Source organism: Bacillus rossius, chromosome 1 (genome assembly GCF_032445375.1).
Source record: "Bacillus rossius redtenbacheri isolate Brsri chromosome 1, Brsri_v3, whole genome shotgun sequence".
NCBI lineage: Eukaryota > Metazoa > Arthropoda > Insecta > Phasmatodea > Bacillidae > Bacillus > Bacillus rossius.
In genome coordinates, this window is record NC_086330.1 from 311,047,427 (window position 1) to 311,070,165 (window position 22,739).

The following is a 22,739-nucleotide window of genomic DNA, read 5'->3' on the forward strand; positions in this document are numbered from 1 at the left end:
TTGTATCCCGTCAGGTGCGAAATTTTTTTTGAACTTGTAAAAATTACTACGGCGCACGTAACATTTCAAAAGTAATAAATATATTTGAATAATGAATGCAAATAAAAGTAAATTTAATAATTAAATTGTACTCCTTTGTATCCATACAAAATAGTGATAATTCAATAAAATGATTCAATTTTATTCATAAAAGTATGCAGAGGTAGATTTTATCATACAAAAGATAGAAGAATTAAAAAAAATTCTTCCTCAAAGAATATAATATATTAATGCCTAAATGGTTTGGTTGCAAAAACCTATTACGGCTCAGTCTCAGGCCGAATATATTTCCTTTTCTTCTGGATCAATCTTTCATCAATGTTTTGTTATGACGTTGTCACGTTAAACTATCGTCCGTAAACCGGCTTTACAGACAATCAATTTTTTTTTATTCCTAATATAAGTTCATATGACCCATATTTATGCAAGCCCATTAATAACGTATGTTCAAATATACTATTTTTTAAATATTTTTCCAACTATTTAAATATTTTTTTAAGTAGTCATGTTCATGACTTCTGTAAAAATATTCTGAAGTGATATATTTATATGTTTAGTAAATTGAAATTATAATCGAGTATTAAAAATTTAGTTTTTTTAATTTCACACAGATATTTTTAGAAAACCAATTCATTCCACGTCATTAGGTTAAACTTAGTAAGTTTCAACGCGTGTTGACAGTAAAACAAAGTAGTTTTATTTATCAAATAACTCAACATTCATCTCAATTATCTTGTATTGAAAACAATAAAATATATATTTTATAGTAGATTACAAAATTCAGATTAAAAACTGTTATGTAATCGGGTTTGGAATGAATGTATATCATAAATTACAAGAACTGACGTGTTTAATTTCACGTGTAATGTAAGCGCGGTGCGGGCCACTTGTACGAGAAATGGAGTAACGTCTCTGTCAGTGAAATGCGAGTTTTGAGCGTGTGTCAAATTTAAAATTTTGGAATATTAGTTTCAATACTTGTCACTATCGTTTTTTTCCAAAAGAGCACCACAGGTATGGAAAAAAACACGAGTTGCTGGATACGGTTTTAAACGTAACGAAATACCAAGTTGAGGCAGTTCTAAGTCATCGTTCACCACTGCGGGCCGGAGCGATTTTAAGGCACCGTGGAACAAGCTATTGACAACTGGAAAATGGCAATAATTCTCAACCTTCCAAAAAATATTAGAAAAAAAACTGTATGCCGAATAAGCAGGATACAGCCGAGTTGTAGCCTATAAGACGACCTGACGGGTGGCGCACGAAATACAAGTATAAAGTAAAACGATAGTTTGCCTTGCAAAAACGGAAATAATTTTTTTTAGCATGCGTCACAATTGACAGGTATCAAGGTATGATATATCCGGACAACCGTGAAGTTGTACCTATTGCCAATCTATTACAACTAGCATGAAATAGAGAACAATGGTACAGGCTTTAGGGTCAATGACCGGCCGCCAACTACGGCGGTGAACTTGATCTTTGACCACGAGCTTGAAATATGACACTCCGAAACTTTTTTTTTTACCTAAAACCAATATATTTATTTATATAATTAAAAACTTTTGTAAAGGCCACCATTTTGGGTTCAAGGCCGCCATCTGCGGGTTTACTTAATACATGAAGTCACCATTTTAGATTTAATAAAATAAAAAAAAGTAAGTCATCTACTTAAGAGTCCCTTGTTTGAACCCATCGAGTGCAATTTAAAAAAAATGACTTCGTCTACGGTGACCACCAATAGACTGACCCTCCACATTCCTACTTTATTATTAGTAGCTATTGCTTACCCACCACCATTTTCGCAAACGTATCTATGAACAAGCATCCCCCACCCCCTCCCCTAATTATTTTCTTAAGACCCCCCTCCCCCCAACCCCTCACGACCCATCCAGTCCCTCCCCCCATCCTATCGCCAACGTCTGAAACACTCAGTTGGCAGCAGTTCACGCTCGTATCAGCTGTTTGCAGAGGAGGCAAGTGTCGATACCGAGCTAGATAATCACCATAGGCATTTTCAATTCGGTAACACGTACGGTCATTGGCTTACAAGACCGCAAGGAAGCCGCCGTACCCACCGCCTTCCGAGCTGTCGATGCAGCCGTGCCCGTCGCCGCTTCGTGTTGGCTCCCTGTGCGCGAGGCTACACTCACAGGCCAAAATGAATCAGCCGAAGGCAGTTTCCGCGCCGGGCATAGCCTCGCACCTGGGGCAACTTATCAAATGATGATGCCGTGAGCGCCCGTGGCTTGACGCAGGTGTTAGATAATAGCGCGATACGGTCCACGGGCTGTGAAAACGTCATTGCTCCCGTCTCCCGCCTACTCGCAGTCTGCATTTGGGGACTGAACCCCGGAACATCTAACTAATCACACAGAAATTGTGCACAGTACATATTGCTTCCGCAGACACAATATTTTTATGATTTCTTGTATTTATTCGTTGTTTAAAACTTTTACCACAGAAGCAAATCAATGTATTCCCATGCCGCTGCAGTGGTTATTGAAGGCAGTTGTTTTATCCAGAGCTGTAGTCTGCGATGTTGCATTTTCCAACTCCGCTGAAAACGCAACAGAATCTGATTTCAATAAGTTTTTAGAATTGGATGTATGTGATGGTTTTGCCGTTGGTACTAATGACAGAAATTCTTCATCAATATTATCAACTCTTTGCTGTGCAGATTGCAAATGAGTTTTCCGTTTACAGTGCCTTCTCAAATTTAATTTTTGTGTGAACTGTCCACCATAACTTTCACGTGGAAAATTGGCAGAAATAACTTTTATTCTGTAACTATGATTGTCGTGTTTCTAGTGTTTCGTCGTAATATAAGTCTTTTGACACGTTACCTGCAACGATGTCCCGTCGGTTGATACTGGGTAGTCAAAAGTTCAAAACGAAGGATACTTCCAATGGACATTGATGTAGGCTTATTCTTCGAAGTCACGATTGTCGCAGGTGCTGGAGATCCCACAGTCGGCGATGATGTACCGTTTGTACTAGATGACAAAAATTCTACTGAATATGTTGAGGACAAGTGCACGTACGATAAAACAGTCGTTTCCATGCTGCGTCTTGGGAAATACAAAAATGCTCCTGAATTAGCAAAGCCTGTTCCTAACATCACGACTGTCACTAACGAACTAAATAACCTCAGAATGTGTCAAGGGCTTTCATTACCACTAGTACGCCATAATAAAATAAAATTTTAACCATTGTTATACAATTCTCCGTATGCAAGGCAGCCTTCCAATCAACTTATCGTTTCCCTTTTTATTTTTATATGTTCGATGTTTCTCGCACCATCAGTTCAGAGATGATGGATTCAATTGTTTTCAAATATGATTGTACTGCCCTTCTTTGCGAATCAATTGGACATCTAAACATCTCAACCAACACATTCGGATCTTCAAATACAATTCATAGTCCTCATCCCTATACCTTGTACTTTATTCAAGCCATACCCACCTTTCTCTACAAAGTTATGAGGGTCATAGTGATGCCAATAAATGTTTTACTAATGCGTTTTTTTAAGTACCACTAAGGTATTGGTGAACTTCTGCCCTTGATTACAGAATCGCTTCGCTTTCAGAATGAATCAACCATTTTAGTTTATAAAGATAACACATGAGGAGTTCAGTTCGAAATATGATTATTAATGTTTTTCAATATTAGGTTTTAGAGTTAGAAAAATAAGGCTTGGGTTATAAATATGAGGATTAGGGTTCAAAATATGATTATTGTTTACATTATGTGAATTATTGCCTTGCTTCCATAAGTGCTTCCTCCTAACCGATCGAGGCTTGCAAATATACTAATGATCTTCCTTTGCATGTTATAAACACCTAAGATATTAAAGATTTATGTATGCATTAATTTAATTATGGAAGTAAGTAGCTATGCTTTATTATGAGGAATCATTCAAGCTTTTATCTAAAGTATTTTGGAAATATTTGGAATATTTAAGGCTGTTCAACCAAAATATTCTGTGGTGCTAAAATACGAAATTACCGTCCGAGATGTTACTTCATGGAAGATTTACGAGGTTCACCGAGAGATAAAAAGTAGTGTTATCTTTAATATTGTTTGTATGCATTAAGTATTAATAAAAAATTTAATTTTTATGTATACACCATTATAATAACCACCAGATATGGAAAAGCTATTAACTTAGATAAATGACTTCAAAGTCGGAAATAACTTTAAAGAAGAATATTGAAAGATATTTTTTAAGTATACGAAGCAAAATGACATTTCTTTTGCATTTCTGTAATAATTTGAATTACAGCCGTTCCCGGTTCCTTCTGCTTTCATTTCATGTAACCTCTAATTACAGTAGAAACATTTGCTGAACATTATGTTATTTCCAGCCTAAAAACTTCAAAGTTATGAAATGCTGAGTCGGTTTCTCTTACAGCTACACGAACAATATGCATGATTTTTTTAAATAATTAAAATATTCCTTCAATTATATAAGGTAAAAAATAAAATCATATAAAAATAAACTATTAACAGTTATAGTGGTTGTTTTTTGAAATAGTTTATGTTATATAATTTTATTTTAGTCGCAAAATACGTATGTTTAAAAATACAGTGCAGTGAATTATAAGTCGGTAATATGAAAGCTAGTATTGCTCCACAGCAGGTAATGTTACTGAAATTTCGTGTGATTTTTTAAAATTAAAAAAAAACGTGAAAATATATATAAATATATAATAATGGTTGGTATGTATTTTTGCTATGTTTATTACCAAATAACCAACGAGTGTAGATTTAATAGCTCGGGAACTATTGATGTAATTTATAAAAACATATTAGTAGTCGTTGTAAACTTATTTACTTTATTATTGTAATGCATCCTTATAAATCTATGGTAGACTATACATAATTCCAGAATTAAACTAAAATATAATATTAAGTATACAGATTAACATATTTGATCTTTATTTTAATAAGCCTTCCTGTTATTTTCTAATTCTATTTTTGTTTGAACCCTTTAAACAACTATAAGTGTGGTTTATTATCTTTATATACTAGATAAAAAAGTAACTAACATACATGCTGCACTAAAAAATCGGAAAAAATACAATAGAAAACATTAAAGTGTTATAGACTTCATAAAGAGGATTGTGAGAATCATGTACTTGCAATTTTTTTGGTTTACATTTATTCAGTACGCAATATTAAATTTTAAATATTCAAATTGTTCCTTCTGAAGAATATACGATTGTGTAAATTACGTATACTACGGATATCATTGAAGATAGATTTATACATTTATTAATAACATAATAACACCCTTCACTGCTGAAAGGAATAGAGATTCGCGATGGCTCGGAGTTTGACTGGGACAGTAACTGGTTCGGGGTAAAGCTGACGTGCCGGAGAGACAAGGAATGTCTTGAGCGGCCAGCGGAGGGGTGGAGGGGCCGACCACCCGCCCCCACCCCGCCCCCAGAGGGGGTGGCCGATGAGTCATGTCCCTCGCCCCCCGGGGCCGGCTGACGTTTAGCGCCGCCCTTGCGAGCAAGGGACTGGCATTAATTATGGACGTGTTCAGCTTCGCCGGCATTACCTGGTCCGCTCAGCCCGTCGGCCCCGAGCCTCTTCCCCTGGCAGAGCCCGACCCCGCTCCAGGACTGAGCCGCGATGCCCGTGTGCAGTCGAGCTGTGCCAGCACGGACATGGCAGGGTCGCTGCTGATGCACACTTCATCCGCGGCCAGGCTCATACAACATGCGTATCTGCCAACAGCATTCACGTATTACTCCACACTACTGCACTCTTGAGTACTACCTCCTGCTGCATACTGAGTAATACACCACCTTTTCCATAGTGAGTAATACATCTTACTCCATACTGAGTAATAACTCCTACTCCATACTGCGTAATACTTACTACCCCATACTGTGTAATACCTCCTACTCCTGTCTAAATAATACCACCTAATCCATTCTCGAATAATACCGCCAAATAAATAATGAATAATATAGCCTTATACATACAGAGTAACACCTCCTATTAAATAGTGAATAATGCATCCTGCTAAATACTGAATGCTAGAAAATACCTCCTACTTTATATTGAGATACACCTCCTTACCCATTTCTGATATTATATCATACTTCTTTCTAAGTAATACATCTTACTGCAAACTGGGTAATACCTTCTGCTCCATACTGAGTAATTTCACTTTTGCATACTGAATTATATTAGATATCAACAATAGTGCGTAAACACTTGTAATTCATAAAGGTTTTTGCTCACACACGTAAATAATTATGTTTAATGTTTCTACGATCACATTCGCAAACGGATAAAACATTACCTTTAAAACATAAATACTAATTTAACCTTAAATTTAAAACTTAAATAATGTTCTATCTGACAGCTTCGCGTTCATTCGAGCGTCTTTTGAATCCATTGCCAACTTCTGACACATCCAGCAAAATTTACCATAAGTATCAAATATTAACTTAAACAACAAAATAAATGATAAACTCAATTAAGAAAAGCTATACCTGTTAAAATAACAATAATTAGGTCAAAAAAGTAAGTGTTACTTTGAAAAACACTCAAATTTTTTTTATCGCTCTCCTCTTTTCCCATAGGGACGCCTATGTAATTATTACTAAGTAAATATGGAAATATCCGTTAACCAAATAAAACCCAACTAATCCCGTTTTATTTACCACAGATGTAAACTCCAAAATAATGGTAATAAACCATTTATATTGGTTTAAATTTATCTTGCCAATATTGATTTAGTGGATACCATAACTTTTTTTTTTTTTTTTTTTTTTTTTTAGATAATTTTAATCCTGTTACAACATAAGTTCTGATATTTCGGAGAACTTTAAAGAATAGAAAGTTGCTGAATGCATTTTTATTAATAATTTTAAATATCTTAAATTAATTTTTATTTAATTAGAATTTATAATTTTTTAAGTTTAAGCCATGTTTACAATATTTCACCCCTTAAGAAGTATAACTTCGCAATGTAGTAAAAAATATTTGATCAATTTTGCATGTTTATAAATTATACGGTACAACTTGATTACCTTCAGAGGTAAAACTTTTATAATTTTTAAAAAAAAATTGACCGCCGTTTCACCCTTTTTGCGATAAATATAGAAAAATGGTAAAGGTTAAAAAAACATGCTATTAATTCATAAATATGAAAGTTATTATAACTCAGTTTCTTACCTCCATCTATTTTGGAGAATATACGATTATTTACTATAAAAACTAACGTGCCCCTATTTCACTCCTTTTGGGGTCGAATATCGAAAATTGGTAAAAGAACCCTACGTAAATAATTGTTTGAGTTATTCATGCTTAGTTTCTGACATCCAGCTTTATTTGCTATGGACATGTACGTTTTTTATGATAAAACAACACTTACACCCTTTTCACGTCGTTTAAGGCCAAACCCCAAAAAATTGAAATATAGTACAATTCGTAACTCTTGCACTAGAAGCAAGATTTCTTATTAAATAACACAGGGTTGAAAAATATCATTTAAAGTTTATTTGCATGCTTGTTGTTCATTCTTAATTTCCTCCCCTACGATGTAGTATACCTGTTAGGAAAGAAGCATTTTTTTCTTTAAATCAAACTTAAAACTTTTAAAACCCTTTGGAGCGGAATCTTGCAAAGAAGTAAAATAAGTAAAATAATAGTTTGTTGTGTATTATTAAAATTATTTTAGCACAATTTACTACCCACTTAATTAGTTTTGGAGATAATATTTTTTAGATAAAAACTTACCCCCTTAAACTCCCTTAAAAAATTAAGTTAAATAATTGGGGGGGGGGGGGGGGGAAATGCAATACATAACATTAGATATAGATTGTTTTCTCTTGGTTTCTTATTTCTATTTCTTATTTATTCAGAAGTCTAATTTTTCGTTTAAAAACATACCTTCCCATTTTACTCCCTTAGCGTTTGAATTTCGCAAAATGGTAAAATTTTGGTTGTTAGTTTATTATTGACACCCAATATATTTAAACTATTCTTAATTATATTCAAAGAAATAAATATTTATCTTAAAAACATATCACACCATTTTCGCTCCTTATGGGTATAATTTCGTAGTGGTAAAATTGTACTTGTAGTTATGGTATGTTTATCTTTTAACCCCAATGTATATTGATTAAATTCTGAGATAAAATAGTGCTTCGTAGTTATCGTATGTTTATTATTGGTATCCATTAGATGATTTTATTACTGATTAGGTTCGGAAATATAATTATTTACCTTAAAACCATATATACACAATTTTCATCACTATAAGTTAAATTTTGCAAAGTGATAAAATAGTGGAAGATCGCTTTTGTTTGTTAATTATTGATATCCAATATATTTTCGTATACATGATTAGATTTGGAGTTATAATTATTTATCTTTAAACCATATCACCCATTTTGCATTCCTTAAGCTTTTAGTTTCGTAAAATGGTCAAATTTTGGTTAGTAATTATTTTATTTTAATTTTTATTCTACTATGCTTAAAAATATAAGAAGTTATAATTATTTTTCTTAAAACTATATTACACTTTGTTTACCCTTCAGGTGTTAAATTTCGTAAAACGAAATAACTGTAATTGATAGTTATTGTATGTTTATTATTGGAACCAAATTTATTTTATCGTGCTTAATTAAATTCGGAGATATAATTATTAATCTTAAAACGTAAATTACCCTTTTTCACCCTTTAGGGTGAAACGTAGTGGTTGGTAGTATTTGTTTGTTTATTTTTGGTACACAAAATAATTTACTAAGTTTGAAAAGATTCAGAGATATATTATTTATTTAAAACGTACCTAATTTACACCATTTGCACTCATTAGGAGTTGAATTTCACAAAATAGTATAATTTTGGTTGTGGTCTTATTCTTCATTAGATTCGTAGGTGTAATTATTTTTTTAACGTTATTTACACATTTTTCACCTCTTAGGAGTTGAATTCCTAAAATATGTAAAATTATGGTTTTAAGTATTCCTATGTTTATTATTGGCTCTCAATATATTTTCTAATGCTTTATTAGATTTAGAGATATAATTAATTATTTTAAAACCTAATTGACCTTTTTTCACCCCTTAGCGGTAGAATTTAGCATAATGGTAATTTTTTGGTTGGTAGTATTTTTATGGTAATTATTGGTACTAAATATATCTTCTTTTACTTGACTAGATTCAGAGATATAATATAATTGGGGGTGGAATTCTGTAATTATATATAGCCTAATTTTTAACTTAGCCAGAGATCTTTCTTATAAAAATAATTTATCAAAATCCGTCCAGTAGTTTTCGATTGATGCTGAAACAAACAGACAAACAGATAAACAGATTCAAATTTATAAAAACGTTTTTTGAGAACTCAATAACGTTAATAGCCATTATTAATAGTATTTTCATCATTTCATCTAGTGTGCAGACATTTAACCTCGAACAGTTTTATTATTAGTATAGATTTAGTATATTTTATATGAAAACAATCACAAAACAAGGAAAAATGAATCAACTAGTAAAGGCGGATTCTATAGTCACTTTTTTATGGCGAGACTCTTACACCAGGTGACTTCAAATTGGCTGTAAATAAAAGTATGTGGTTAATAAACTAATAGAAATTATATTGCTGATTCATGACAAAAGACGCAACTATGTTTCGCACGCCGATACAATACTTTAAAAAAAATAATAATAACGTTAAAAGACGAAACTAGCCACAGTTACTGAGCAGCACTTGTACAATAATATATTATTTACTCGTTCCTCGAAACAGTAGTTACGCCGATTACGTACAGTTTACCTCGGCTCAGTTCAGGAACAGTCTCCAGGTGAACTGCACGGCGCAGTTAGAGAGAGTTCTGCAGTCGCCGAGTGGCGCGGCTCGCCAGCTGCTCGCCTGTCTCCTGCAGTCTCATGCAGTCTCCTTCAGTCTCCTGCAGTCTCCTGCAGTCTCCTGCAGTCTCCCCGGGGCGCCGGGTCGTGGCGGCCTCCAGGGACGAGCACCGCGCCTCGCTCTCTCCGCCTGGAGGAGCAGTGGTTAGTGGCACCGGCTGATGGTACTCGCCCAGCGAGTGGGCGGCCGTGGCACTGGATTACAACCAGCAACCCCCCAGTTGCGGTGATTCTCTTTGGAGTCGTCTCAGTGCAGTGGGCCGGAGTACCTCTACTCGCCCAGCGAGTGGTCACTTGCGGGTGGAGGACTCCTATCCCCGGACCTTCCTGGTGTCGTGTTGCTTGCCTCTTCCTCACTCGCCTTGCAGCCATAAACTCGCCCAGCGAGTGACTTCGTAGCTGGCGTTTTCGAAATAGTTACAATCGACGTGGTGTAGACGATCACTTCGTTGGAGACGCTGGGCGTTTCTCGCTTGCGGATGCCAACTCGGCCAGCGAGATGCCATTTCAGTGCTTCGCCATTGACGTGTAAACATCTAACCTCGATACAGAGAAAATTCGTTTGTTCTCATGTTGCAAATAAACTTATTATACGAAACTCCAGACACCAAATTTAACGTATAATTCTTAAAAAAAATAACGCTGAACGCGATGAATGTACAAAAAGTAATCATTTTAGGAAAAGTTGTAATTTTTTTTCCCTTGATAAAACCTATCTATAATTTTGTTTAACAAAATAGTACCTACTATTGATTTCTCAGGGCTCGCCGAACAACAGGAGACCCGAACGCGTCGCATGTAAATGCCTCGACGCTGTACATGTGATATTTCCCCCTAGACCGGAATTATCATTGCCTGCGGTTTTGAGGTTATACCTAATTCTTTAGGCGCGTTGAGGGTGAAATTTTAGTATGCACCAGAAATGCAATGAAATAAAGTTCAAATTACACCACGGAAATTTAACAGGTTGGAAGTCCAATGTGCATGCATGCAGAAACTGTTATAGCCACAAACCAAAGTCGTCAAGATGGCGAACCCAAATTTAGTCATTAGAAAATATAATAGTAACTTTTAAAATGCCCATATTTTATCAGTCAGGAAAATTGTGTTGGGACGAACAAGTAGTCAAAGATGTTCAACAATTTGTTGATTCTCTAAAGTATTACGGAAGTGGTGCTATCTTTCAGGTATTTTTCAAAATTAAAAAGTCGCAGTCCAATAGATTCCGGCCTAAGACTTAATTTTCGACCTGGAATTTTATTAAAATACTGCCCATTTCGTTAGCATTCATTTAAAAGTTAACAGCACAAAGTTTCCCCACGTAGTACAAAATTATACTTCTATGGCATAACTAAAATATTAACCTGAAACATTTTAAAACACATATTGGAACACCAAGTATAAGTATGTGTGTACATTTGTTTGTGATTAAAAGACTGAAATTAGTGTGTGATTAGCCTACTTTTTACAAACAAACAAACCTGAACCTTTTTTTTAGCTAATTCAGAATTATTATTTTATAATATTATAATATTATTAAAAAAAGTTGTAAAAAAACCGAGTGGCGATATTTGCACCCCATTCTACCACTAAGCTATTGGAACAATATAAAGTTTAAAAGTATACTATATTGGCCATAATGTAATGCTATTTTCCTCACATAGTTTAAAACTTGGGATTACCTTTTACTATAACTATTTTCTTTACAAAATATATTCCAAGGTATCTACACTATCATAAAATTTAATATGACACACCACTACTTTTGGTATGTACCCTACTTATACAAAATTGACTATATACGGGTTTGTGTTGCTACACAGATGTCAGCTATATTTGTCCCACATTTCCGTTCATTGACTTCCGTTCCATTTTCACGAAATTACTCCTACCAAATGCCGTATACCGAGAGCTAAGATGTTTACACATCAAAATATAAACACATTTAATTTTAGAAATGTTCTCATAACTACATTACATTATGGGCCTTTACGTAGCTTTGAAAGAAAAATCCAAAATTAATTTTTAATGATAAATCACCTCACTTAATAAAACCAATACAATATTACATAATAGCTAATATGTTGTATATGATAATATTGGCGCGATACCACTAGGAAAACTCGACATGAGCAAACAATAAATATTGTAAACTAATATTCACCCGAAACTTTGTGACAATTTAAAGAATGTAAATGTTCCTGGACCGCAGAAACTATATACCAGTAGATGCAGCTCTATGGGTGGTTTATTTATCATTTAATCGCAATGAGTCATACATAACTCCCACTAGTGGTGGTAATTGCGGTGTTGGTGGCAAACTTATAAAAAGCGTGGGCTCGCAAAAGAAGCCCGGAGATGCTGTTTATAAACTTTATGTCGATAGTATTTCAGGAGGGAGTTGCATGATGTTGCGCTGTTTTACTGATGGACTGGCGTGTATGTTTAAAGAGTTTAACGTGTCAATTACAGGCACTAGAGATATTCAAGTCGGGCTTATTGAGTTTTTATACTTACATGTAAATTATGGAAGGGAACGAACAGCGCTCGATGGCTCATCTTAATCCATGTCTGTCCGACATTCCCACGAAATTGGGTGACATGCACACTTTGCTGTTGGAAGATAAACTCAACAGTAGATGGAAAATGGGGGTTCAAGCACGGGCGCAGGATCGAGGATCAAATATAAGCTAATTAGTCAAGGGAGGGCTCGAGGAGTCAGGGCAGGCCGAGAGAGGGGGGAAGCGGGCGAGGGCAGAAGAAGTGAAGGGGTTCGGAACGCAGCCGTTTGCTGGAAGTCGCCATCTTGGACGACCGCCAGCAGATAGTGACGTCACAAATAGTTCCTGGCGTTACAAACAGAAAGCGCTAGTTTCGCGTTTTTATTTATAGTTTTACAAAATCTTGAGTGCAGGGGGTTGGGAACTAACCACGCGACCCTTATAATGATAAAAAGGTAACGCTTAAAATCACATGCCTTCACCCGCTCAGCCACCATGACATAATGAAATATGTAAGTAGTAAAGAGGTATATCTTCTTATATTATATATAAAAATTAATGTTTGTGTGTGTGTGTCTATGAGTTCGCGTATCGTTCATCTGATTGATTTGAAACTTTGCACAATTGACCTTCGAAACACAGGGAAGTTCTAGGTGAGATTCTGATAAAACCAATCCGCCAAGCCGAATTTAATTTTTGTGATAAAATTTTTCACCTTTGCATTGATAACTCATCGTTCATCCGATCTCTCTGAAATGTTTCACGCTTGACCTTTGAAACCATGGAGGTATTAATTAGTCTATGGAGTGGTTGTCTGTTCTGTAGTTGAAGTCAACTGGTTAGCAATTGGGTAACAAAACAAATCGTAGCCGTATAAAGGTTAATATACTATACATTTGTTTACTAGTTTAAAAGGAACTCACCAGGAAGAATCTTGTATATGCCATCATGTAATGAATATTGCTCAAGAAACATAATGACAAACCTCTGCAAGAAATTAGGGTTAAAGTTCATCATTAACAAAAAATAGTTTTGCTATGCAGAATTAAATGTAGGGTTGGATTGGGGGGGGGGGGGGAAGTTAGAGGTCGATCTAATTTTGACTTTAAGTATTAATATGGCAAATATTGTATACACCAACTAACTCCATGTTTAAAACACGAGGAAGTTCACAGTTTAGGTATTTCGACAAAACCAACCCGTAAAGCAAAAATTAAGATGGCGCGCGAGTAGTATCGGATAATTACCAGTAAGTATTTTATATCAGTTCATCTTTTCTATGGTCTGACTAATGATGGTGGCGTGCAAGTCGAGAGATATTTAGAAAGATAAAGAGAGATAGATATAGGAAGATAGAGAGCCAGAGTGATGGAGTGAGACAGAGAATATATAGAGATAGAAAGATAGAGAAATATAGTGATGGAGAGAGATACTGATATATAGATAGATGTACAGAAGAGGTATAGGTATAAAGAGATATAACAAGAGTGATATATTATAGATTTATAGATTAAAAAAAGTATAGATATGTATAGATAGAGGCGACACATATATAGAGAGATAAAAATTAAGTGATAGAGACGTAAAGAATTATACAGTTATATTTATATAGACATAGACAGATATAGAGAGATATAAAGAAATGTTAATATATAGTGAGATATAGAGATATATGGATATATAGTGAGGTATAGAGAGATATGGATATATAGTGAGATATAGAGAGATATAGATATATAGTGAGATATATTGATAGAGAGAGATGGAATGATATGGAGAGATGAATAGAAAGAGATATAGAGAAATTAAGAGCTATAGATGTATAGTTACAGAGAGATAAAGTAAGATATAGATAGAGATGCTTTGTATGTGAGTAAAAACTTTAAAAAACATCAAATAATAATTAAATGGGCATTGCAACGAATGTTGGCATTAGTTAGTATCAAATAAGAATATTTCAGAAAAAAAATATATTTTGTACGAGTTTTTTAATAAATAAATAGTTTTCAATTAAAATTATTATATAATATTAATGCATAGTAATGTCTTTCGACCTAAGCCCTAATCAAAAGTCATTATTTATATAATCTTATTTCATATAAATATATTTACCATACGCCTTTTTTTTATTGAAATCCATTATTGATAAAATTATCATATAACAATAATATTATAAAATAGGCATGTATTTAACACATGTCCTTTTCATTAATATAATAAATCATAACTCATTATGTTAAAATACATTTCTTAATAACATTTTAATATATAACAATAATCTTATAACATAAATATGGCTCATACTACTCCCCTCCCTTTATATAGGTATAATGTATTAATGTAACTAAAATCTTATAACATAATAAAAATGCAATAAAATATATTTAAAATGTCTTAAAATGAAATTTTTAATGTGTGATATGGGGTAGGTAGGTTCTGTACCGTATGCCTCTTCAAGTTGTGCTATAGGCCTATATAATAGCATATGGCATGCTATAGAAAAATATTAAATATTTGATAAATAAAACTTTGGTAAATTTATAATCTTATCGCATAGATATGCATTTAAGAAACGTCTCTTTACACAAACATATATAATAAATAATGCTAAAAAGTATTAAACAATTTTAAATAAAATATCGATACTAATTTATAATTTCAAATAGGTATGCCATTGAACTTAAGTCCTGTACACATAACATACATCCTATTTTATGCTAAAAATAGATTATTTTTAAATAAAGTATTAAAATATTAATAATCATAAGATATATTTATGTCTTTTAACAGATACCATATTATATGTCTAGTACAATGTAATGTATGCAATAAAAATTAGATTAAATGTTAGTATAGCTATACTCTGATGATATAGGTAAGTCTTGAAGCCCCACGATTCGCTAATAAGATACTATTATCCCAAAAACAAGCATAAAATTCTTAAACACTGTTATGTTTAGAAGATGTAATTTGGACTCGTCACGAATAGTTGTAAACTTTATTACAAAAGCGCTAGTGTCGAAGGATTAGTAGGAGGGTTGTCAATTGCTGGAAGGCATCATCTTGGTCCCCTCATAAATAGTTGAAATCTTTGCTACAAGAGAGCGTTAGTTTTGCGAGCGCTAGTGTAAGAAACGTCCTCGAGGAACATTAGCAGCACTTGTTTTAGTTAACGAAAAAACCTGCCAGTTGGCGACACTGGGAGTGCTAAAATTACCGACAAAAAATAGCTTAATGATAAAAAGAAACTTGTGTTTATGAGAAGTTCATTTGGCTAGTGTGGTAGGATGCTATCCTGATGATGGAGACAGCAATGTCCTTCGAAACGTCTGTGACACTTTCGCCCTCGATGCAGCTAATTCCTATACGCTAAGACTTGCGTGCGACCTTTATTTACTGTAAAGAATTTTAAAAACATTTAAAATCAGACAACTCTTATAAATTGTAATAAGTTTTTAATAAAACCTATTTTACTAAGGAACTTCCCAGGTCTACGGCCACGTTCGTAATAAAAAAAATGGAATTGTTTTCTTCATACTTTTTTTACAATTATTATAGTTTCTCTTTGAAGTGCCGCAAGTTGTTTTACTTTATAATTGCTTTTGTTGATTGTTTATAAAGATTATCCCTAGTTGGGATATGGCATTTTAATTCCTCAATACCTTTATCTATATCAATTCCTACGGATGGTCTGTTGTTATACATGCATTACTTTTTGTGTTTAGTAGTTAATTCTGTCACCAGTATATGCTTGCAGTTCATTTGCTGTTTTGAAAGTCAGGCAAATGCTCTCAGGATGCGGGCCCTGCCTGTCTGTGTTGTGATCACGCGCTAGTCTCACCGAGATCACACTGCTGGGAATGCATGCAAAAGTACTTTCACGGTCTTCCTTTTTAATATTTCTTAGTAACAATTGGAAATTTGCAAAAAAATAATCCGAAGTGACATTCAGCCAGTTATTACAATCCTTCCATTATCAGACGAATAACATTATTATACAGATGATACAATTTTTTTTAATAATGACAGTTTACAACTTTGTCGTCTTGACTACTTTGAATTCTCAACTGCTGGCTCTCTGAACAACTCTATAGGCAGCTGTTTTCGGAGATTATTTCTTGTTATTACGCTTTTAAATGCTATGTATGTAATTACCCAGATAACCCGTGACACGCGTCTTATCGTACCAAGTAATTGATGTCACTCCATCCATATCGCTGGTGTACTGGCTGTTTGACCCGAATGTTTGGGAAGTTCCCTGAGATGGTGGGTTTTTAGGTTCCTCTGTTTCTTTCGTCCACTCATTCCGGCGATGCCTCTCTCTCATCGTATCACCTGTCATCGTCTTAGACTACCCCGATCCCGACGAGACATCAGTCTTTTTTTTTTTCAAGTTACATATTTTGGTTCGTTACAAACTGTAATTGTAAGACAATGAAAACAGTATATAATTGCTAGCGGAAGAAATAAATCTGTTTATGTAACACTAGCTAATGCCCGGAAAGCATTGCAATGCCTTATTAATTATATTTTTTAATTTGTTTGAAGTAAATACACATATGCAAAACATATATATCTCTCTCTAAGTCTCTATCTCTCTATATATCTCAGTATATCTCTATATCTATAAACCTCTCTCGTTATTTATATATGTATCCCACTATCTCTCGTTATCTCTCTTCTCTATATACTTATAACTATATATATCTCTATAAATCTATTCATCTATCTCTCTATACTTGTCTCTATATGTCTATAAATATACCTATCTCATTATCTAAACCTCTCTCTATCTCTATCTATCTCTCTATATCTCTCCATATCTCTCAAATCAAACGCTATCTTCCTATCTATTTTATCCCTCTTTTATATTCAATTCGTTTCAATAATGTCATGCGTCAGTTATTTTTGTGTTAAATGTAGCTAACCTAACTTAACCCCATCCCCACGATTTTGAAGTATTTCAAATATAAATGAAGCCTCCATTTTCAACAAATCGAAGTGGAAGAACAAAAAAAAAACTCTAAATTCTCTAGTGAAATGGCGAATCCGCCAGCAAAGGAGGTGGCGGAATAATTCCGACAGTTTGTGACGTCAATCCGATACTTAATTCCGCTAGCGAGTTGTCAAGAATACGGTTTAGCAAATCTCTACCGGATTTCAGTCATTCCACTAGTGGAATTATTCCGACAGCGTCAAGAATAGGGCCCAAGAACAGACACACTCCGTAGACTAATACCTCCATGGACACGACTCGCGCGCCACCTGTCGTACGTTATTTTAGCTAGACAGTAACCTTCCTCGTGTTTCAAAGTTCAAGTTTGACTAAAAAATTTTCATCGTAGTCGGACGAATGGTTTAGGAAACGCATAAGGGACAAACAAATATTAATTTAAATATGTGTGCGTGTGTGTTGCACTGTTATCAGTGGTGGAGACTCGTGACAGACAGATTGTCGCCACTCAGTCCCGCGCAGCGCGTTACAGACGGAAACATCGCCTCGCGAGCGCCCGAGTGTCGTGAAGCGAGTCTGAGCCGCGTGTTCTGAGAAGAGACGATCTTGAGAACAAGCAGCACGGAGCCTTCTGCTGCGACCGACAATTGCGTGTCGCTTCCGTGCAGCAGCTCGCAATACCGGCCACAGCCGTCGCAACTGCGTGTTGCCGGACTGGCTGCTGGATTCTTTAGTTTACTGGTTATGAGATAACCTTCTCTATTGCCTATGTGCGTGCGCGCGCGAAGTGTTTTCATTATCTTCAACCCGTTCAACCAATCTTTACGAAATATTTTTAAAAGGCTATTTTATACTTCTGGGATTGACTTTTGTATATTTCGTCAAATTCCAGTTTTCAAGAACTAGTACTTTATGTATGTACTAAATGACAAACCACAATGTATCGTAGACTTTGCATCCTATTTAAAAATATATAGAAAATACAATAACCGATGTAGTTTTGATTATCTATCAGTATAAATCCAGCGCTTAACTGATTTGCATTCAAAAATATTTCCTTGGTATTTATAAAAACAATTAATAGGTAAAAATGTTGTTTTAAAACTTATAACGTAACTAAACTATTTTATATGAAAAAATTAGAAAAAAAAAATATTTGTATCTCATGAAAAAATGCATGAAACATTTTGTTATTCAATTTATGCTGACAAATTATGGTTTACAAACATGCAATAAAGTTTACTCCAGTTTATTTATTTTGGATTTTAAAAAAATATTTTGACACTTCTACCGAAATAATTTGAACAAGAGTTTAATATGTTTTTTTTAATATGGTCTCAGGTAATTCTTGTTTGGTCAAAATTGGCTGACAAACTATTGCACTTAACTTTATTCTCAAAATATATAGCATTCGCATGTTCATATTTTCATTCAATTTATGTAGATATTCAGAAATGTGTTGAAAATATTTTTATCGTAAATTTATTTTTAATTTAAGTAATTTACCCAACGTTTTAATCATTGAGTATTTAACTGATGTTTTAAAACCTTAGAATTTTATATTTTACCTACTATTTATTACAAATTTCTAATGACAGGTATGAGTTATATTGTAAAAGGCTCTTAACGGAGAGAACAAATAAATTAAATCGTTTGAAAAAATAATTTCTTGGTACAAAAAAAATATATAGCTAATTTTAAAGAATAACTTATCTTTACTACATTTTTTTTAAATTTAAATGTTCAATAATTTATTAACAATTATCAATGAGAAATATAATAGTATATTGCCCTTAATCAAATCATCCTACTAATATTATAAACGCGAAAGTTTGTAAGTATGGATGGATGGATGGTTGTTACTCTTTCACGTAAAAACTACTGAATGGATTTGAATGAAATTTGGCCTAGCTAGCTTATAACCTGGATTAACACATAGACCCCATATTAATATGAAATTCCATCCCTAAGGGAGTGAAAAAGTGATAATTTCATTTTATAACAGAAAAAATCATAGGTCATAGACATGCAAATAGTGAGTGAGTGTCATTTCTCTATGTCTGACACACGATCATACACATAGTAAGGTCTTGCAAATTCATATTTTTCTCCTTGGTGAGACCAGTCCGCATAGTGGAGCTCGCAGCGGCTAGCAAAATAAAGGCGCTCATAACAGTTTTGTTCTTAACTTCGTCAATAGATAGAGTTAGTTGCCTTGAATTTTAAACGCACCATCGTTTGATGCGTTTGTCATGTCTTTAATTTTCGTTTGTTTGTGCCGTATGCGTTCCTATACCATTCATCCGATTACGATGAAATTTTGGTGATTTGTTATGCGCATACCCATGAAGGTTACTGAGACGGCATAACTATTTTTCAATAGTTGGAGCACGAATCGTTTCAAACAATGTGTTTATTTCATTTTATATAGTGGCACTTCGTCTGTTTTTGTTGTATAAGTGCGCACGCATGACACAATTTATTTAAATATAAAAGAGAGACAGAGATAGAGTGATATATAGTATACATAGAGAGAGATAGAGACGGACAAATAAGTTGAGATAGAGCGAGGTATAGAGCTATATAGAGACTTATATATAGAAGATATAGAGATAGTGGGAAGTATATATGTAGATATAAAGAGATAAATAGTGATAGAGAGATACATAGATGAATATAGATGTAGATAGAGATAAATATATATTTAGAGACATGGATAGATGATTTGTATATGTGGAACTACTTTAAACATGTTACAAAACAAAACTGAATGAGGCATTGCAATGCAATCCGAGCATTAGCTAGATAATGGAATCGTTTCAATATTAGTAATCTCTTATTTTTCAGCTTTTTTCTATATTGCTTTATAAAGTCTAAATTACTTACAGACCAGATAAATAACTATAAACTGGCAGAACAACGTCTGTTGGGATTTGAAAGTGATATAAATTAATTTTCACACTTGACATTCAAATTAAGAAGACAATTACTAACTACATCCGATTTCGGAAAAGGTCCCCTTCACCCTGTGTTCAGCCCGGGCAACGCCGGGTATTGCAGCTAGTCAGTCATATATAACAATGCTCAGACTTAACTCACATTAAGAGTTTACTGAAAACCTATGTCACTGTAAAAACTTAACATATAAATGAATTAATCAAAATTTTAATTAACGCAACAGTTTATTTGACTGGCTTATCAATTAAGGCAATGAGAGATGAGTGACAAGTTAACAGAAATGTTATCTTGATTTAGTTAATATCATTAATAGGCCTGTGTACTCACTACAGCATGGCCTGAAGTTAATACTAACATTTCACTGAAGAAAAGACTATTTAAAATGCCAATCTAAAATATATAACTTCAGACAAACGTTTTTCACGCAGATAGATATGTTAAAAATATTTCTCAATGCCTAGGATTAACGCCTATTTATAAGATAATTTCGGCAAAGCTGAAACCGTGACCATACTTAGCCCTTCAGAAGAGACGAGTTTTATTTTCTTGATTTTAGTTAGAAAAATTTAGCAATATTAAAAATGCTTGATTCTATTCGGGTCATATCCATTATGACGAAACAAATAAAATTACACAACACTTAAAACATGAACATTATTGTAGTTAAAAATGACCTGAAAAATTACTTAGTATCATAAAATCATTAAAATAAACACGCTGAAAATTACTCCGTGAAATATGGACAAACTTCTATTCCAAAAGTCCATTGAATTCTCTGAGTTTCACTACGCCATAGAGACATAAAGATATCAATAAAATTGACAAAATAAATACCTACATGAATTATACTCACGTAATATTCATGGATTTAATATTGAAATGTGAATTATTTACGCCAGTTTGCTTACATCTTAACACATAAATGTATTCTTGGGGATTTTTATAATTGTAAAATTCATAAACTAAATTTTCGTCTGAGCTGTTTTGCTGCAGGTTAATTCTTGCAGAAAAATGTTTGTAAATCATTTGTGTTCGAAGTCGAAAGGTCAAATTCTTCTTTATCAAGATTTTTACGTTTTCTTGAAAACAAATTCGGTCATAGCTTTATCTGGGTGGTCAGGATCTCATATGGGCATCGAAAGAGTTCGCCGCGGGTCGATGAGACAAGGTAACGTAGGTACAGTTTAAGTAAAAATTCGTCAGGTGTTTCTCCATTTAATTCTTTCAGAAATGATCATCTCGATTGTCCCCTCTACTCTTCACCAGAGCTAAAGGTGACAACTTCCGCACCCGGGCAGGGTTCGCGTCTGATTTGCACAACATAATAAATGCAAATTTCCATTAAAATACCTAGACTCGTAAAATATTTCTGGCGTGTTTGAACCCTTCGCTAAGGGTGTAGGCTAAATTAGAAAATCCATACAATTAAAAGATTATTAAGATCATTGCAATCAAATATTGCAGAGGTAGGATTTGAAGTAGCATTCAATCAAATTAAAGAATTTTTTTAAAAGTTATACTTCTTTAGGCGCGTTATGAAAAAAATGATGAGAGCGAAATTTTAAGATGCGCGCGCATCACTGTAACACAAAATTAACAGGTTGAAGCTGCGCGCACACCATGTGACGACATTTTCACAGGAAGATGGCGTACCCACGTGTATGAACATAAACCCACATTAGGGGACATACCAAACGTATTGGTGTGCCAAATGAAACTTTATGATAGTGAAATTACCATGGAATTTATTTTGGTAAACTAAAATAGTCATAGTAAAGAGTAAATTCCAAGGTTTAAAAAAAAACACAGTATTTTGGTATTACATCAAATATAATACACATTTTCCTTGTAACCTTCTGCCATAATAGGTCGGCCTCGGTGGCGCAGCCAATAACGCACCGGGCTACGGTGCGGGGGCTCTGGGTTCGCATCCCGGGTATGACATGGATGTAATTTGTGTTGTCTTAATACACCAAAAATCACAACTACAATTTCACAATGACTCGGGGTGACATAACATTACAACGATAAGGGGGGGAGGGAGATGATTGGCACACTGGTGACTGTTTAAGGCTAAGATCCTTAGTTTTGCAGCCTCCAAGAAAATTATTTCTCCCATGAATATCGTAGTAGATAAAAAAATTAATAAACCGTAGAATTGTAAATAAAACTTTGAATTTTGTAAATATGATGATGAAAATTTTCTCAAAAAATTCTTTCTTATTTAATTTTAATTTAGAAATTTTCAAAACTAAATATTAGGTATATATTTAAACGGTACACGGCTGTTACTTTGCACACAACTTAAAGGAGGTACAATGAACAATTCTTCGGTTTAATTTTTTTAATACAACGTACAGAATTTAAATAATCTGAGTACAAAAT